We start from the raw sequence: 20,250 nt of genomic DNA, 5'->3' as shown, positions 1-20,250 counted from the left end.
CCCTGACACTGACTCGTCTTCTTTCCGCTGCTTCCACTCTTAAGGATCCCTGTGATTACACTGAGCCCACTCAGATCATCTCTCTGTTTTAGGTTGAGCTGATCAGCAGATCAGCAGTGTTAATTTTATCTACAATCTCGATTCCTCTTTGCTATGCAAAAGCTCAAGGGATTAGGATGTGGGCATCTTTGGGGTAGGTGGGAAGCATTATTTGGCATGTAAGTACATTATAATTCATCTGTATAACCATTCTGTGCAACAATTAAATAACATGGAAAGTGATCACAAAAATGTTACTATATCAAACACCTCCTATGTGTCACCACAGATCCCCTTGACCTTATGAAATCCATGGAGCATGGTCATTTGTTCCTCTTCAGTTACCTGTGGATACCAATTCTGCATGGCCTGTACCATCTTGGGTACCACCTGACAGCACCCTGCCTTATACCTGCATGATGCATCTTTTGCCTTGCATCCCTGGACTCCATTGCCAATGCTGCTGAGATCTAAGGCTCAGCGTGATGCAGAAATGCAGAGTTCAAGCCTTTTGGAAACATCTATTGTTTAGAGGAGATAGAATCTAGTGGATAAATAGGTTATTTTTTGAAGCAGTAATTCTTACTGCTCTTGGAAAATATTCTGAGCAATTAGTTGTGTTTGATGCCAAGAGGTTTCCTGTCTAGCCATGTATCCTTATATTGGTGGCTTCTCTTCCATACTCCTCTTTTCTCCCTCCACAACATCCACTGCCCCCCCCTTCAAGTATGATGACCACTAAGAAAGTGATAGCACATAACTTCTTCCCTCTGGGAGCTCAGGCTGACAGTTAGGAGTGACACTAGGAGTTGGGAGTGACCTTATAAATTAGACCCACAAAGTAGGATTTGGAGTCAAGACATTCACTGATCTGAAACACTGTGATTCCACTGGAGGTGGTAAGTGGGAGGAGTGGAGATGGCAGTGGGCTCCTCTGCTTCACCTACCTGTGGTGTGGGATCTGGGCAGCCCCATCCCCTGCCTCCCAGAGAAGGACACTGTGGGAACAGGATTTCCCTGAAGTGTGGCAGGTGGAAGAGAGGTGATTATAACTTCTTTGATTTTCTGAACTTTAGACCTGGAGTCAACTTTGAATAAACTCTTAGAGTGAGAAGACTTTTATGAAGTTCCCACCAAATCTTTCTGGTTGTGATTCGGTTATTTAGATGTGGTCTGGGGCAGAGGTTTCTATGTGGTAGGTTTTCTAGGTAATGAAGCTACCAGACCATCTTCCTCCCCCTGCTTCCCAGCCCCTAGCTTTGCATCTCACGTCACCCCACTAGACCATTCACTGCCTCACTGTTGCCGCATCTACTGTGACCACTGGGACAGTCCCCTTTATTTCATTTCTTTTTTTAAAACCACTTTATTGAGATACAATTGATGTATTATGAAATTCACCCATTTAAAAAATATAACTAGATGGTTTTTGATATAAAACTATTAATTTTAAAATTGTGATAATATATCTATAAACCATAAAATTTGCCATTTAAACCATTTTAAATGTACAATTCAGTAGCATTGTGCACCTATGACCACTATTTCCAAAACTTTTTAGTCACCTAAACAGAAACTCTGTAATCATTAAGCACTAACTCCCCATCACCCTCTCCTTCCAGCCTCTGGTAAGCTCTGATCTACTTTTTGTCCCTATGAAATTACCTATTGTAGATATTTCATGTAAATGGAATCATATGATATCTGTTTGGCTTATTTTACTAAGCATAATGTCTTCAAGTTTAGTTCAGTTGTAGCAAGGATCAGAATTTCATTCCTTGTTATGGCTGAATAATATTTCATTGTATGTATATACCACATTTTGTTTATCCATTCATGTGTTGATGGATTTTGGGGTTATTGTGAATAATGCTGCAATGAACATTGGCATTTAAAAAAAGTACCTGTTCAGATCTCTGCTTTTTGGTTCTATACCTAGGAATGAACTTACTCAGTCATATGGTCATCTATGTTAAGCTTTTTGAGGAATCTCCTCATTTGACAATTTTAGATCCTAGCTTATTGTTACTTTCTCTACCCATACCTCTGTCTTAATTCTTGGGGGATATACAAGTATGATCCTTGCAGCACTCTATCCATAGACTTCTGGTTTCTGTTTAGACTGTAGAAAGTTGGAAAGAGTGCTAACACCACCTTTACAACAAAGAAAAATCTGAATCATCTTCAAAATCATAATTTTTCTTCAGAATCGAGGCTTCAGGTCAAGCAAGAAGGCTGAGATTTTTTTTTTTTTTTTTTTTTTTTGGCTGTGCCTGCAGCATGTGGAAGTTCCTGGGCTAAGGACTGAACCCACCCCATACCAATAACTAGAGCCACAATGGTGATAACACTGGATCCTTACCCTGCTGAGCCACCAGAGAACTCCAAGCAGGCAAGTTTAAGGGACAATAAGTATGTACCTCCAGGGAGAGATAGGACTTGCTCACCTGGAGCAAAGCATGATCAGAGAAGATGCTGGACATCATAGTTTCTGATTGGAAAAGTTCAGGTAGATTTTAAAATGAATTGCTAAGGGCTGAGTGTGGGTTAGCATGAGAGTATTACATCCCTGCGAGCTACAGACACAAGGAGAATTCATGCTAGCTGGCAGGCTTGTCTTCATGGACCTCACCAGGAGAAAGCTATGGGGCAAAGTAGGACACTGGAGAGGGCCTCCCCTTTGGTGTAGGGAACAAGAGCAGCCACCATTGCAAGAAAGGCACAAAGCTCTGCCAGGCTGCTTCACCCCTGCTTTCTTTACAGAGCAAAAACCCTAAGTTTCTGAGGAGAGGGCAGCAAATACTGTCACCCTCATGGCCTAGATGAAGACACATTGTAGCTGGGGGAGGGCAAGAGGACAAAAACAACCCTCTATTTCTGATGGAGAGGCAGGGGAAGGTCCTCTGCCACCAGGGCCAAGAAAGGATCCCTGAGATGGCCCCACACCTGAGAGCAAGGTGCACAGTGCCTGCCTAAGACTGGCCTGAATGTGGACAACAAAAATTATCTCACCACTTCCCACCCCAAGGATAGTGAGACCTGAGTAACCATAATAGCAGTCTACTATGAGGTGGGGGCAAAAACAAGGGGAGAAAATATCTTTGAGGTTCAGGGATGGCTGAAGCAGAACCAAACACTGAGAAACTCTCTCTGGTAACCAACCCATCCCCAGCCATAAGTACAAGGTAATGCCAGAGGAATCTACAGCCTGAGGTGTACTGAAGGTAGCTGCAGCAACAGTAGATGCAAACCCAGATCAAATCCTGACTAGACTGGCTCAATTCCTCACATTTGAGGCCTAGAAAAAGAAGAGTTAGTCACATACCCAGACATGAAACTCTTTACCTCCCGTGTCTGTTGTCCTGCAAATTATGAGATCCACAAAGAAGCAAAGAAAACAGAACACAATCAAGAGGCAAAGCAACCAACGGAATCAGACTTAAATATGACTTCGAGGTTAGAATGATCAGAAAGAGAATTTAAATAATTATGATTTCCATGTTAAAGTCTCTAGCGGGAAAAGATGGGAAATAGGAGGGATATCAGCAGAGAGATGGGAATTATAAGAGGCGACCAAATAGAAATGCTGGAAATGAAAAACATGGTGAGAGACTAATTAACACTGATAAGCTCATTAGGAGATTTTACTTTTAAGGAACTTAAAGACAGGTCAGTAGAAATTGTCCAAACTGAAGCACAAATAAAAAAACAAAAGAAAGAAAAAAACTAACCCAGAGGAGACCATGCAAGAGCTGTGGGACCCTATCAAACTAACAGTCATGGAATTGGAATCCCAATATGAAAAGAGGGGCAAGGTGGCATAAGAAATATTTGAAGAGATAATTAATAGGGTGAGCCTTTGGTACCTAGTGAAGGAATGAAAGTCTTTGCACTTTTCTTCTCCTAAATGATCTTGCATTTGATTCACTAATCTGAGTATGTGGACCCACGCCCTAGTCTAACTCAATTTCTAGAACATGATATATTCCATTCACTTATTCATTCAATTTAAGATACTTATAAAAGTAACTACCATGAGCTAGTTCTGGGAGTTTCTGTCTGATTGGATCTTAAGGCTAAATAGAGACTAGAGACACTAGTGTACAGTGCTGTGATCCATGAGAAGAGCATGGCTTTGGAAAAAAGAGGGCCTTGCCTCTGAATTCCAGCCCCGCCATTTAATATCTGCATCCTTTGTGAGCACCGTGGTAACTAGCTTATTGGGCTGTTGAAAGGACTGCTGTAAAGTAATGATTCTGACTTTCTAGAGGTGATCCCAGGCATTTCCCCCAAAGTTTCCCAGGTGATTATAAAAAGGTAGTCAGGGCAGAGAAGTGTGGAGGTAAAGTGTTACCTGGCACAGAGAGGGCACCTAGCAATGTCCTTATCTTCTTGATTGACAGCTGAAAAGGGATGGAGTGGGGTCCCAGTGTGCCCTGGGGCCAGTAGGATGTGGGGTAAGGTGTAGGGGATGGTGTGGAGTTCAAGTGTGCGTAAGTGTATGCATGTGCTGTAAGCAGACCAATTTTGAAAACAAAGGCTTCATTAAGATGTGCTTACTTAAAATGAAAAATATCAACTAAGCTGAGAAAATAGTGAAATGAAGTAGTTCTATGAAAATGTTAAATAGGGACATTACCAGAGTATCACCATCTGCTGTGCTGTGAAAGAGGATTTGATTATTCTTACTTCACAGGTAAAGAAACTGAAGCTCAGGAGGGTAAATAACTCACCCAATGTCGTACCATTAATAGTTGATAAGCCAGAATTCAAAGCTAAGACTGACTGACCCCTAAACCGGTCACTGCTCCTAAAGTTTGGTGAACTGGATCAGAGACTTGATTAAGACACTTCCCTATCTAAGGCTCTGTTCCTAAACTGTGCCTCTTATGCACCTATGATCCCCTTTGGAAAGATCTTACTGGTTTTGAACCTCTAAATGAGAGGGGCTTTTGGTCCCTTTGCTCCTTTATTCTCCTGGAGACTAGTTATGTGTTAAATTTCCTGCCTACGTATGCATAGGATCTGTCCAGTGGACCTGGAGGAAAGTGATTGATTCAGTCGTCCACTGTTCTCAACCTGTACAAAGAACATGGGTAGAAGGAGAGGGTTCAGACTCTTCTGATCTACCCTAGGCTTGGCACTGACTCCTAAAGAATTTAGAAGACAGACTCTCTCCCCAGAAGGAAAGGCAGCTTCTTCTCTAATTTGGTGGCACCACTTTTAAAGAGTAAATTGGAACAGCAGTTATCATATAGCTAAGCTACAAGAAAGAAATAACCTTCTCTAATAATAGCTAATATGCAAGTAGAAGCCTGCCACTGTGATGATTTCTTGCAGTTTTCTCAACTATCTACTTTATAAATAGGGAAACTGATGATTAGGGAGGTTAAGTGACATAGCTTATTGACTGTGCACCTGGAATGCAAATCCAGGCTGACTTTAGAACCCATTCTCTTAACTACTGTGCAATAGTGAGGTCTGTGCATTAGGGATGTACAGCTGAGAGTGATGTCTGTGCAATCGTGATGCCGGTGGAACAGTGATGTCTGGGCATGAGTAACATTTGAAACTATCTTCCCAATGTGAGGGAGCTCAACCCAAGTCAGCCTGAGTTTAAAAAGGGTGGAAAATTGCAGAAAATCTGGATTCTAGCCCTGACTCTCTTGGTGCTCTGTGGATTGCCCCTACTCTAATTCATTTATTTATTTTGCAGCTACAGTTTCTCTCTTGGGTAGGAAGACAGTTAGACATGCAGTCCTTGCACTGCCTCAGAAACCAGGGGAATGACTTGCAAAACTAGTTTGCAGAATCTCGTCTTGGACAAATATATATCAATCTACAATTTCTTTATGACTTTGTTTTTCACAAAGTGTGGGAATCTATGAGGAACTGTGGAGGGGACCCTGGGGCTCAGAGGAAGGAAGAGAACCTCTTGTGGTGACTGGCTGGGCAGCAGCCTGAGTGCCTGTGAGTAACCTGACTTTCTGCTTCTAGGGGAAAGCACCCAATAGTCTGGCATACAGAGGAGTTTCCATAGAGCAACTTGATTTCTGGGCCTATATCAGCTGAGTGAAAGCACACTGGCTGGGACAGTGGCCGATTTGATCACTGAAGCTTCTGAAGCCATTGCAGCAGTGGATGTTTTAGGGTAAGGGAGACACCTACTGTTAGTTCTGAGGAAGCCATCTAACTTTAGTCCTCTGAATTCACTGTGTGTGTGTGATTTATAATCACATTTAGAGAGTTCTACAAGTCAGAGCTGAAAAAGTTCTTGGAGACCATGTTCTAGACAATATGGTAGCTATTAGCATATACAGCTGTTTCAATTTAAATTACATCAATTAAATTTAAAAACCCAATTTCTTGGTCTCAGTGGCCACATTTTCATCTTTTTTTTTTTTTAATTTTTATTTTTATTTTTAGGGCCACATCTGTGGCATATGGAAGTTCCCAGGGTACCTGAATCAGATCAGAGCTGCAGCTGCCAGCATACCCCACAGCAACCTGGTATCCAAGCTAGGTCTGCAACCTACACCACAGCTCATGGCAATATCAGATCTTTAATCCACTGAATAAGGCCAGGGATGAAACCTGCACCCTCATGGATACTACCTGGGTTCCTAACCTCCGGAGCCACAATGGGAACTCCATCAGTAGCCACATATTAAGACGTTCACTTTTCACATACAGTCAGTGTTTACCATATTGGGCAGCACAGGTATAGAACATTTCCATCCTTTTAGAAAGTTCTTAAAAAAATTATAACATAGGAACATATTAGGAAGATCCATTTTCCACAAAGAAATACAGAGGTCTGACATGTTAGAAGTAAGAGGAGAGGCATAAGAATAAACTTTGTGTATAGGAATAAAAAGTGGGTAAAAATTAAAAAAAAAAGTTCTATTGGACAGTGCTGTTCTAGGGTCTTCCAGACCAATTCCCTTACTTCCCTTTTTAGTCATTTTTTAAAAAACTGCAGTATGATTTTTAGCCTAAGTTGACTAAAACAGCTGAAAATTTAACAATGAAATAAAAATAGATGCATATAGGAGTTCCCGTCGGTGGCGCAGTGGTTAACGAATCCGACTAGGAAGCATGAGGTAGCGGTTTCGATTCCTGGCCTTGCTCAGTGGGTTAAGGGTCCGGCGTTGCCGTGAGCTGTGGTGTAGGTCACAGACGTGGCTCGGATCCCGCGTTGCTGTGGCTCTGGCGTAGGCTGGTGGCTACAGCTCCAATTGGACCCCTAGCCTGGGAACCTCCATATGCCGCGGGAGCGGCCCAAGAAATGGCAAAAAGACCAAAAAAAAAAAAAAAAAAAAAAAAAGCATATAAACATACCTGCAGGAGCTCTCTTGTGGCGCAGTGGAAACGATCCGACTAATATCCATGAGGATAGGGGTTTGACCCCTGGCTTCACTCAGTGGGTCGGGGAGTCGTTGCTATGAGCTGTGGTGTAGGTCGCAGTGGCTTGGATCTGGCATTGCTATGGCTGTGGTGTAGACTGGCAGCTGCAGCTCCCGTTCAACCCCTAGTCTGGGAACTTCCATATGCCCTGGGTGCAGCCCTGAAGAAAAAAAAAAGTACCGGCAATTTTTTTTTTTCTCACAGACTTCAAAGTACTGTGGAATGTCTTAATATAAAAAACCAAAAATATCTTCTAACGCCGTTGCGCCCCCGCGCCTGCGCACAGTGGAGTCAGGCCGCTGAGCCTGAGCGCGCGCTTGCGCATAATTGGGATCACCTGGACCCGCATCCACCCTTTTTACCCGGAGCAACGTGGCACCACCGGGCTGCCGCCCGTGAGAGTCTATGGCAACTCAAGCTTTAGCCCTTTAAACCAAGGTTGAAATTTCTTCTGGAGACAGGGGTTCCCGCAGTCTCTGTTACTTACTGTCTTGTGTGTCCTGTGCCTTGCATGTAAGTCTGAGTGTCATCTCTTCGTACCATTTCCCTCATTTTGAAAATGAGCAAACTAAAGCTCAGAGAAGGGGCTTGCCCAACTGGTTCATACTAGAGCGGGGACCAGGACCCAGGTAATTGGCATTTTTTGATTGGTGTCACCAAGACGCCGTCTTTTATGGCACTGTGCCAGGCATGAGCCAGTACTGAATGGTATACAGTTCTGACCTCTTGCCCTCCTGGAGATCATAGTACGATCACATGGGCTACACCAGTTTTTTATGTTTTAGCAGGGAATCTTCTTTTCCCCATGAAATTGGTGGAAAACTAAAATGTAAAACAGACAAAAATCAGAGGTGCCCTTGCTGAAGCACGATATGAGTGAGGGTGTGTGTGTGCGCGCGCGTGTGTTTGTGTGTTGGTGGGGGATCCCAAGGCCTTTCAGTCCCAGCCTCCTTCTCATGGCCTCTTCACCCTCTTGGAACTATAGCGCTCCAGAGAACCTTTGGAAAATTGTGGTCTGTATTTTGGCTCCTTAACTGGAGGACTCTCTCAGGTTTGAAGTGGCTGTAGGCATGGAGATGGGCTGTGCAGAGAGGGGCCACAGAAATTATTGCTTGTCTGGTGTTTCAGAGGCTCAAGGGGTAGAAATTGAGATTTGAAGATGATGACATGTCCCCCCATTATAGCCTCTATTTCCTGCAGAGGTGAGGAGGGGCAGGGCATGGCCAGAAACACAAATGGTTGGTGGCACAGTTTTCCAAGACTTGCTGGGGTGTTCTTGTGGGATTTATGCATGCATTCATTCATTGATTTGTTCATTTATTCATTCAGTGAGATATTAACTGACTTCCTATTATGGAAAAGAGGCTGAACTAACATTCTATGTAGGGTGGGTACTAAGGTAAATCAAATAGGGACCTTGTCCTAAAGGAAGTTAGAGTCCAGTAAGAGATAAGATTGAAATATCAATACCAAAAATTCAAGGTAGAAAATGCTAAATGCAAAAACCTGAGTGTAACTAGAGCATTATGGGATTCTGGAAGAGGAAAAAATTACCTCTAACTGTAGGGATTGGGTAAGGGATCATGGAGGAGAGGGTTGAATTTGGATTTACAGAGATTGGGGACAGAGGGCAGAAGCATCTTTCTGCTCTGAAGAGAGGCTTGGGACACATGTGGGGGGCAGGGGGAATTGTTAGGGGACACAGCAAGCAGTGTGAGGTTACTGAAAGCAATTAGGAGGTTTTCTTCTCACCCACCCCCTACACCTTCATAATCAAGACATCATATGGAGAGTTGCCATTGTGACTCAGTGGGTTAAGAACCTGACTAGTACCCATGAGGACGAGGGTTCAATCCCTGGCATCAATCAGTGGGTTAAGGATCTGGCATTGCTGTGAGCTGTGGTGTAGGTCACAGACATGACTTGGATCTGGTGTTGCTGTGGTTTTGGTGTAGACCAGCAGCTACAACTCCAATTCAATCTCCTAGCCTGGGAACTTTCATATGCTAAGGGTATAGCTCTAAGAAAGAAAGAAAGAGACAAAAAAAAAAAAAAAAAAGACATCATATGGAAGATAGCATCAGGCCCAAATCTTGCCTCAGTTACTGCTAATGAGAAAGGAATTAGGGGCGAAAGCTACCTCTGTCCTGGAGTCTTTCTTTAGGATCCTGCTGAGGAGAGAAGTCTGCCAGAGGACCAACTTGAAAACTGCCTTCCTTGGTCGCTTCCTAACAGATTCTGACAACCATCCTGAAGGGGGCAGGTGAGACAACTCAACACAGATTACCATTAGCAGATTTCCTGCTGCCAGCTCTTCCTGGGTATTGAAAACTCCTGGTTTCTTAAGCTGGTTTCTTTGCACCCTTAGAAACACACAACTGTAAGTGAACTGTATCTTGGAGAAAGTTGAAGTGAAAGAAAGCATTCCATTTTTGGACCTAGCACTGCCTTTATTCTGGCATGAGTAAGAGCTTGGGTGTGTACATGTTTAGAGTAAAGAGAGCCCCAGAGTGGCTTTTGCTAAAATATTTTCACAGGCTCTAGATGTTAATTTCCAGAAACTAAGTACATCCAGTATGGAAAATGTTGAGAAAATTAATGAACATAAAAAAATTCATCCATATTGCTGCATAGAGTAGTTCATTCTTTTATTTTTTTTAAATCAAAATCTTGCAGGATTTAAAAGATGGTGGTAAAATATACCTGAAATAACATTTACCCTTATAACCATTTATTAAGTGTACAGTTCAGTGTAACATTCACATTGCTGTGCAGCCTTTATTAAATCCATCTACAGAATTTTTCCATCTTTCCAGTCTGAAGCTCAGTTTCTGGAAACCATGGGCCTGCTTTCTGTCCCTATGAATTTGACTACACTAGGTACCTCATATAAATGGAATCACACAGTATTTATTATTTTGTGATTGGCATATTTTACTCTGCATAATATTTTCAAGATTTATCCGTGTTGTAGCCTGTGTCAGAATTTCCTTCCTTTTCAAGGTTGGATAATTTTCCTTTATGTGTATATACCACATTTTGCTTCCCCATCCATCCATTGATGAACATTTGGGTTGCTTATGTCTTTTGGCTCTTGTGAATATGGGTGTATAAATATCTATTTGAATCCCTGCTTTGGATTCTTTTGGGTATATACCCAGAAGTGGAATTGTTGGAGTGTATGGATAAATCTATCTTTAATTTTTTGCAGAACTACTGTACTATTTTCTATAGCAAATGCATTTTACATTCCTACCAGCAATGCACAAGGGTTCCATTTTCTCTATATCCTTGTCTGCATTGCTATTTTGTTTTTGTTTTTGTTTTCATAATAACTGTCACAATGGGTGTGAAGCAAATAATAATGAACTTAGCTTTTCATAGCATTGATTACAAAACAGTTTAATACGTCTCTTCCCAGGTACCTAGTCTTAGTTTCCCATGGATGTTACACTGAATGAAACTTGGACAATTGAATCTGTGTTTCTCCAAGCAATTAGAAAAACAATGGTATAGTAACGTGATGAGATATCACATAGTTACTGTGCCTGATGCTATTGGGCTCGGACCACACACCCTCAGGATTTCCTATTCATGTGCTCTAACCAAAAACTTCCAATTGCATGCATCTACGGATCTTTTCCTGGGAGCGTTCTGCAGCTATTGGCATCCTCTCAGCATATAACCAGCGCAGCCTTGATTATTGGGGAATTATCACTGATAGCCCTCAACCAATGACTGATGGCAGTTAGTGCAGAAATACCCCAGCTGCTTCCCTCCTTAGTTGGGCTAACTCAGAGGCAGATTCCACACTGCCTCCGAAAGGACCCTGTTGGGCATTGAGCCCTGGTGGCACACAGTGATAGCCTGCTCATTTGCATCCATCTGTGTCTCAGCTCCTCAGTTTTTGGAGTGTTTCTTGAAATCACCTTATAAAGAAGCTATTTGCATTCACCTCTCTCTTAGCATCTACTCCAGGAGGAACCCAACCTGCTATAGTCATTACAGTAATGATGATGTAGACTTTGTTATTTCATGGTAGAGTTTATAAAATAATGACACATGAAAAGACTATAACTAGGTTAAAATTATATTTGTGTAAGAAAAGCTTCAGAACTGGCTACACCTTTATGTAAAAAGTGTTTTCCCCTCACGTGGTAGTATTTTATATGTTTTCCTAGTGAAGTTACTTACATATGTAGCAGAAATGAATTTCTTTGAACATTTCAAGATTTTGATTATACTGCTCTATACAACATTTGAAACTATCTTTATTATCCTTGGAATACAACCTGCATCTTTTGCAGATAGCTTAGGTTATTTATTTATTTATTTGTCTTTTTTAAGGCCACACTCACGGCATATGGAGGTTCCCAGGCTAGGGGTCAAATCAGAGTTGCAGCCTCTGGCCTATGCCACAGCCACAGCAATGCCAGATCCGAGCCTCGTCTGTGTCCTACACCACAGCTCATGGCAATGCCAGATCCTTAACCCACTGAGTGAGGCCAGGGATTGAACCTGCATCCTCATGAATGCTAGTCAGATTTTGTTTCCACTGAGCCACAATGGGAACTCTGATATCTTAGGCTTTGTTTAATGTTTCAGGTTCGTACCATGTACCAGCTTGGAAAGATGGCTTCATCTTTGCTCCTGGGTATATTATTGTTTCCGGCTATGCTTAATCTTAAAAGGTAACTGGACTTAAAATTCTATTCTTCTTATTTTACATATATAGAGAAAAATGTTAATTGCTTTTTCCTTTTGTGCTGAGAGTCTCATTTGTGAGATTTTACCCCATCAAATCTTTGCCTTTCTAGTAGGAAATATTTTAAATTTTATTTGGCAGACCATTCTTTGAATTTCCTACTTCCAAATGTTACTTTCATGAGTGTCAAGAAGGAAGATGATTTAAAGATTCCTGGACAAGTTACTCCTAGTTATGTGAGAACATGATTTGCCATAAATTCCATACTCTGTATGTCTTAAGTGAGGATTTATGTGGAACGTGAAAAGTACATGGTCAAGGAGTTATTTTTAATTTTTGGAGTGCTCTTGGCAGACTAAATGTTTCACAGCAGACTCACTTAAATTTTTTTAAATCAGATGAAATTTATAGCCAGGAGCTCAAGGAAGGGGATCCTGTCCAGGGGAAAAAGGCAGACTCTGAGAAGGTAACTGCTGGTGAGAAAATACAATTTCCCTTAAAGCTTTGGGGTCAAACAATGGTTAGATTTAGTTGGTGGCCAATGATCCTACAAACCAAGCTAAAAATTTTCTCAGAGAAACTGAACTCATCATTGGTGAGGCCATTATCAATTTAAGGATAAACTGACCTTGGTATGGTTGTTTATTTAGTTGTTATGGAATAGGTGGTAGTAAGTTGATTCTTCTCAGTAATTCACAGAGGTTTGGAGGTGAGGTCTACAACTTATAAACTCCCTGTAAATCTTCCAACAATATAGATATTCCTAAGAAGTTCTTCCTTAGAACTCTGGACAAAAGCAGCAGGGTGCTGAGTTTCCATAGGGTAAGTTCCTTTTGCTTGGCAGTTCCATCTTTAGATGGGTCTTTTATCAAAGGATAGGAGAACCAATGGCCAGTGAGTGAGCACTGGGTACCATTGTGTATCTGCTGGGTCCTGTGTTAGGCACCAAGCCACACCATGAGCAAAATTCCTCAAAAGCAAGAATTACCCAAATCTTTGAACTTTAATTGCTCTAGCACATTTTGCTGATTTGTACATGTTTCCATTTGCTCTTGGGGAGCAGCACTGTATTTAATATAGGGTTTGTCGTCAATGAAGTGGTGCTAAACCCCCAGTTTATCTTCTACAATCTTCCCCCATCCGCCTCTGTCCTGCATTCATGTTGTTTCTGAGACAGATAAAACTGTGACGATGGCACCTATTATATTTTATTATCATAGAAACATATGGAAGACTGTTAGGCCTTTGATATAGTCTGTCGAAGGCTCAGCAGAGGAGAGAAGTCACAATTCAACCAATCATTACATAAAACAATACAGCAAGCCTATTCTGACATAACATAAATTAAAAAAAAAAAAAAGAAGAAGAAGAAAGAAAACTCTAAGACTGTTTTACAGCTTCTTTGGGTTTTTTGTTTGTTTTGTTACCTCCTTGAATGATCTGCCCCTTTGTAAAAATCCCATCCTTTTACAAATTCACCCTTCAGTCAATATTTATCCATAAAGGAAACACTGGCTCAGTAGCATACTGGTTCTGGCTTGTACCAGCTCACAAAAGTTTATTATTAAATTTTTAGGAAACTTGTAAACCAGTTGTTAAACATAGTATTAAAAAATTAAATTAGATAAACTTGCAATTAAATAAATTATGTAAAAAAGATAATCAAAATAAAGATAATCAATACTCAATATGCATCAATAATCAAATTATATAATTTGATAATTATATAATCAAATTATATAATCAATAAAATTATATAATACTTGATACACATCAATAATCAATTAAATCATATAAAAAAGATAATCAAAGATAGTCAATAATAGCATCAGCTCAATCATTTTACTGTGTTCTATTAATATCTATGCTTTTGAGATATTTTATTTCAGTCATATCTATTTTACGTAATGAAGAGCTACTGTGCATCTCTTCCCAATTCCGTGTTCAGTGATGTCATATTGGATTTTTGAAATTGGCTATGGTGGAGTATTTACACCATAGAAATCAGCAAGCTCTATAAATTAGGGCCTTTCTGCCTAAGGGTCAGCCTCTTGCTAACCATTTACCAATATACCACTGACCTGTGCTTTCAAGGGCATTGCACTTACATTTCACTTTCAGTGAGATCAAAGACAAAGGCACTGCCCCAGCATTGGTTGGATCTCTGCTCTCCTTTGCATGGACACTGAGATACACAGGAATCAATGTCTCTGGGATGATGGCCTGGTCAGACAGGCACTAACTGGCTCAAAGAAGTTTTCTCTCTGCATTGAAGCTGTGGGCAGTTTTAGTTTAGGCTGACAGATGTGGCCATCGAAACTCTTGTGGGTCCACTTGGCAAGCAGTAATCTTTCTGGACAGGGTGCCTTTTTCACTTTTTTAGTTTTTCCTCAAGAATTGTGAACTTTGAGTGCATTCAGTGGATGCTGCCTAATGGATGATCATTATTTCCAAAGTGGTGTGTGTACTGACCACATTTAGTGATCACATGACTTAGCTCTGTCTTGGTCAGTTCCCTGACAAAAAAATCCTTCTGCCTCTTCCCAACCCTCTAGTGTCTGCTTGCAGGCTTCCAGTATCTTCTCCACAGGTAGCACCATTGGAGTGTCCAGTTTCTAAAGTTTCCTCCCATACTATTCCTGGAGGTTGGCTGAATCTGCCTAGTTCTCCACACATTTTTCCAGAATCTTCCCCTTCCCTTTCGATAAACATAGTATAGATTTTGAGGCCAGTCTAATTTGCTGTAAATGTCAGCTCTGTTATTTACTGGCTATTACTTTTGGCTGTTATTGCTGTCATCACTCCTGAGTTGAAGTTTTCTTATCTATACAATGAATATGGACCAAATAATCCTTTGGTCTCACTCATTTGAGTATACAAAGGAGATCATATTAAATCTGCTACTATGTCAGCATCCCTAGCTGGTGAGAGCAGGACTTCCAGTTCCTCTTTTCAGGGCTCTAGGTGATTGGCTGGCAGAGTCACCTCATCGGACCCCATTGCATCTGTGCCTTTGCAGTTTCCTGGGTGCATACTGACACTCTGCTTAGCCTGTGGCCACTGTGCCATAGTTCTAGATGCCTCCTTCCCAGCCCCTCCTATTACTGCCCTTTTATTTCTCTGGCCCACAAATGACATATCCTTTCCCTTAATTCCCCATAGAACTGCTTGGCCAGGCTGTATCTTTTAAAAAGTTATTATTGGTGAATCAAGGGTAAGAAAAAGGATTATAACATGAATAGTAATTATCAACTGGCTACCCAGAGGCCCAGAATCTTCTGCCTTGGACTCTACTTAGACCTCAGGTTGCTGCACTGGGAAGGGGCCAGTGTTCCTCTCCCCACACTGAGAGCCCCATCAAGCTAATTACTACTCCTCAGAGTCAGGTTCTCAGCAACTCTTGCTGTTCACTCAACTTCGACAGAGAAGAAAGAGTTCTCTATTGTGACATCATCTTTCATTTACTTTAAAATTAATCACTAAAAATATCAGCATTAATAATCACAGCAATTGTATTTCTTCAGTTTACTGTAATATCAGGCTCTGTTCTAAGTATTTTGTATATGTCTAATTTTTATAACAATCCTGTAAGGTAAGTTCTATTATCTTTTTTTTTTTTTTTTTTGTCTTTCCTAGGGCTGCACTGGCGGCATATGGAGGTTCCCAGGCTAGGGGACTAATTGGAGCTGTAGCCGGCAGCCTACGCCAGAGCCACAGCAATGAGGGATCTGAGCCGCGTCTGCGGCCTACACCACAGCTCACAGAAATGCTATATCCTTAACCCACTGAGCGAGGCCAGGGATCGAACCTTCAACCTCATGGTTCCTAGTCAGATTTGTTAACCACTGAGCCACAATGGGAACCCCTGATTTAACAGAAGATGAAACGGAGACACAGAGGTGGTAAGTAATTAATCTGAGGTCAAACATGGACTAAAGGTGTATCCAGATTCAAAAGCAGGTTCTTGAGGCCATATGATGCAAGAGTGTGTGTGTGTGTGTGTGTGTTTACATATATTTGTGAGTGTGCATGTGTTCCTATGTGTGTGTGCATGCAGATTTGTGTGTGCTTGAATGCATGGGTGTATTGTGACTGTGTATTTGTGTGCGCATGAATGAATATATATATGTATGTGTGCATGTGTGTATTAACATTAATCTAGTGGGTGGGGGCCTCTGCACTCAAGGGGAAATTAGCATTTGAAAAACTCTAATCAGGAGTCTTTACTCAGAGGTGGCTGCAATGAGCACTTCAAATATCATTTTCTAAATTTGTGCCGAAGTGCTGGTTGGGTAGCATAAGGGACGGTAGGAATATGTTTTTGTTGGTGAAATGAGTCATGTTAAGATATACAATTGCTTAGAAATATTCTGAAGGCATGTCAGCTTTAGCATGAATGGGATGTAAGAATCAGGGGAGCCTAATGCCTTAAGGCAGAACCCTGGGACCAAAACTGAGGTAGTGTGTTATACCATTAACAGCAGAAGTTTATCCTATTACTGCTGTCAAAAATTGTGTTTGCTTAAAAGGAAACCTTTCATTCATTGTGCTTGTTTGAATTTCTAAAGGACAACTAAGAATTTTCTGTGCTTCCAGGATGTATTTTTTGAGTTATTTTGCTCCTGCTTGCCAGAAAAGATTTGTACTAATGGCAGACTTGTGTCTCAGTTTTGTTTTCAGTGTAACACAGTGTGGTAGGAAGTTGTGGGAAAGAAGACATGCAGCTCTCACCTACCTCTAAAATAGATGCTGCCGATCTTTACCAATTAGAACCTAGTATGTGGGGAATGGACAAATTGGTTTAGGTCAGCTTGCAGTATTTTCCCATCTCCAGTATAGGCCTCATTCTCCAACCTTTCTTTTACTTTTTTGGAGATCTCCCATTTCCAGGGTGGTTAACAGTGGTAATATCTATTTCTTTTAGGGAAAACCTCACTTCTACTCATTGTGGGTGGTCTTATCTTTAGGCCCCCCTACAGAGGTCTTCTGTGAGCTTATAAGATTCTTCATCAGTTCATCTTTTCAAGGCTGGATTGTTTATTCTTAAATAATACCATAAGTAAGACAACAGTGTGGTCTAGGCTGAGCTTCCTCCAGACTGGTTCAGTTCCAGTTCCAGCTATGATGAGGATTCATATCTTGACTTCTGGTTTCCTGTGAGCATCTCAGATGAGAATATATATTTCTCTCTCTGAAACAAAAAATGAATTTCAGGCACTAAGTTCTTGCTTAGAAAAAAATTATTTTAATAAATTAGCAAAGGTTGCCAACTGGTTACACATGGATTATGTTCCAGTCGCTGTTAGTGATTTAATTTGGCCTTCATAATATGGACCAATACATTACTTTAAATAACTTAAATTGATTTTATTATTTTACAATAGGAAAATTATGTATAAAAATCTGTATTGTCTGACTTCTTAAAAATCAGAATATCTGGTAACATCATGCCTGCAATTCCATTCACATCAGCAGCCAGTAAGAGCTAAATAGCAGCTTCTGCCTTTGACTGAGGTGATGACTTTCCAGTTTGATACAGTCCCCACTACTCCACATGGTGTTCCCAATAATGAAATCAAGAGCTAATTAGTGTTTATTATTGTGTTTTTGCTGTTGTTTTTCTTTTGGTAGAATTAAGAGGATCATGTAATGTACCCTGTATTCATATCTTTATTATAAATTGGAACCAAATGAAATATAGAGTAGCTCACCTATATCCAAAATGTCCAGAGTTTAGTTCAAAATCACTCATTATTTCAAAATCTAAGAAGATCTCAAACTGAATGAAAAAGGACAAAAATATAATACTGAGATGACAGAGATATTAAAATTATCTGACCAAAAATTTAAAGCAGCTATCATAAAATTCTGCAACGAACAATTACAAAAATGCTATAAGAAATTAATAAATAAAAAACATCAGGAAACAGAAGCTATAAAGAAGAATCAAATGGAAATTTTAGAACTGAAAAATATAATAAGCAAAATAAAAATCTCAAAGGATGGGATCAGAATGGAGGGGACAGAGGAAGAATTAGGAACTAAAATATAGAACAATAGAAACTGTCCAATATGAATAGTAGAGAGAAAATAGACTGGGGAAAAAGAAGAACAGAGCCCAGGAACCTGTGGAACTGTAAGAAAAGAGCTAGCTTTCATGTCATAGGAGTTCCAGAGAAAGGAGAAAGAAAGTGGGCCTGAAAAAGTAGTCAAAGACATAATGGCCAGAAGACATAAATCTAAAGCTAAGTAAGTCCTAAGCAAGATAAATCCAGACAAGTCCACACCAAGACACATCATAGTCAAACTTCTAACACTACAGACAAAAGCAAAAAAAAATAAAATAAAATAAAATAAAAAAATAAAGTCTTGAAAACAGTAAGAGGAGTGACACCTTACAATTAGGGGAAAAACAATTCAAAGGGCAGAAGATTTCTCATAAGAAACCATGGAGGCCAAAAGGAGGTGGCACAACGTTTATTAAGTGCTTAAAAAAAAAAGGAAGAAAGAAAAAGAAAAATTATCAACCCAGAATCCTATATCCAGTGAAAATAACTTTCAGGAATGAAAAGGAAATCAAGACATTTTCAGATGAAAAAAATCTAAGACAGTTTGTTCTTAACTGATCTACCCTGAAAGAATGTCTAGAAGAGGTTCTCTCAACAGAAAGGAAAAGATAAAAGAAGGGGAGTTCCCGTCGTGGCGCAGTGGTTAACGAATCTGACTGGGAACCATGAGGTTGCGGGTTCGGTCCCTGCCCTTGCTCAGCGTTGCCGTGAGCTGTGGTGTAGGTTGCAGACGCGGCTCGGATCCCGTGTTGCTGTGGCTCTGGCGTAGGCCGGTGGCTACAGCTCCGATTCAACCCCGAGCCTGGGAACCTCCATATGCCGTGGGAGCGGCCCAAGAAATAGCAACAACAACAACAACAAAAAAGACCAAAAGACAAAAAAAAAAAAAAAAAAAAAAAAAAAAAGATGAAAGAAGGAATCTTGGAATATCAAGATGGAAGAAAGAACATAGCAAGCGAAAATATGGATAAATACATATACTTTTCTTCTCTGGAGTCTTCTAAATTATAAGCTTGCACACTGAATTAAAAATATTGTATATCAGAGTTCCCATTGTGGTTCAGTGGGTTCCTTAACTGAGACCTGACACTGTCCCTGTGAGGATTCGGGTTCAGTCCCTGGCTTCATTCAGTGGGTTAAGCATTTGATGTTGTCACAGCTTGCAGTGTAGGTCACAGATGCAGCTTGGATCTGGTGTTGCCGCAGCTGCACCTCTGATTAGACCCCTGGCCCAGGAACTTCCGTATGCCACAGGTATGGCCATAAAAAGAAAAAAAAAATTATATGTCTATTGTCATAAGTTAGAAGTATAGCTTAAAGTTCTGGGAAAAGATTCTCTAATTTTTGTTTTGTTTTTGTTTTTTTCCTCCCTCACAGCATGGGCAGTGAACCTAATCTAATAGGAGTGAAGTTTGTGGTCTTGCCTTAAGATCAAAAGGTTATGAAACAGACCACAGTAGGGGACAGCCAGTCCAGGAGAGTCACCGATAGCAATGTTGATTGTCATCAGAGAACCAAATCATCCCCTCGATTATAGCTGCTGCTTCGGTATCCTGTCAGATGAATATGCTGTTCCAGCCAAAGCCCATTAATTCAGGCCCACTTCCTTTCTATGTGGGCCTCCCACTAGGAATAAGATTAAATGTGGAGGCTTTGCTAAAGATCTTCCAGCCTTAGTATCTTTATTTTCTTTCTTTGTTGATCTTTTGTTCTATCATTTTCCTTTTTCAGGCAGCAGTGCCATGAATAAACTTCATGGGAAACTGTTCCTGAGGCTTTAAATTGCTGGCAGATGCAAACGGACCACTAATTGGTTGAAAGACATGCAGCACTCCTCTCTTTTTGGTATATGATTGTGGCAATGCTTGGGGAACCTAGAATTGACAAACTGTTGACAGAAACGTGCTTTGGCTGTATAAAGAGAGTAATTCGTAACAACTAAGTACGGGAGGAGACTCAGTTCTGCCACATCTGAAAAGGGAGAGTGTTTTGCCATCCATGTAGTGCACCCTGCATGAGTTTTGCTTGAGA

At 40.8% G+C, this 20,250-nt stretch overlaps 1 long non-coding RNA gene across 3 annotated transcripts; it reads left to right on the top strand.

Annotated features, from left to right (window-relative positions):
- Nucleotides 7,795-19,880, top strand: LOC110257283. 3 transcript variants are annotated; one of them, XR_002339695.1, is made up of 4 exons: nt 7,795-7,959; nt 9,611-9,709; nt 12,052-12,137; nt 19,597-19,880. It is a non-coding gene; the product is annotated as an uncharacterized LOC110257283 (long non-coding RNA). The 3 variants fall into 3 exon arrangements; XR_002339694.1 differs by having other exon boundaries at nt 9,600-9,709; XR_002339696.1 differs by lacking the exon at nt 9,611-9,709.

This window comes from Sus scrofa, chromosome 16 (assembly GCF_000003025.6).
Source record: "Sus scrofa isolate TJ Tabasco breed Duroc chromosome 16, Sscrofa11.1, whole genome shotgun sequence".
In the NCBI taxonomy this organism is placed as follows: Eukaryota; Metazoa; Chordata; class Mammalia; order Artiodactyla; family Suidae; genus Sus; species Sus scrofa.
This window is presented reverse-complemented; position numbering and strand designations above follow the sequence as displayed.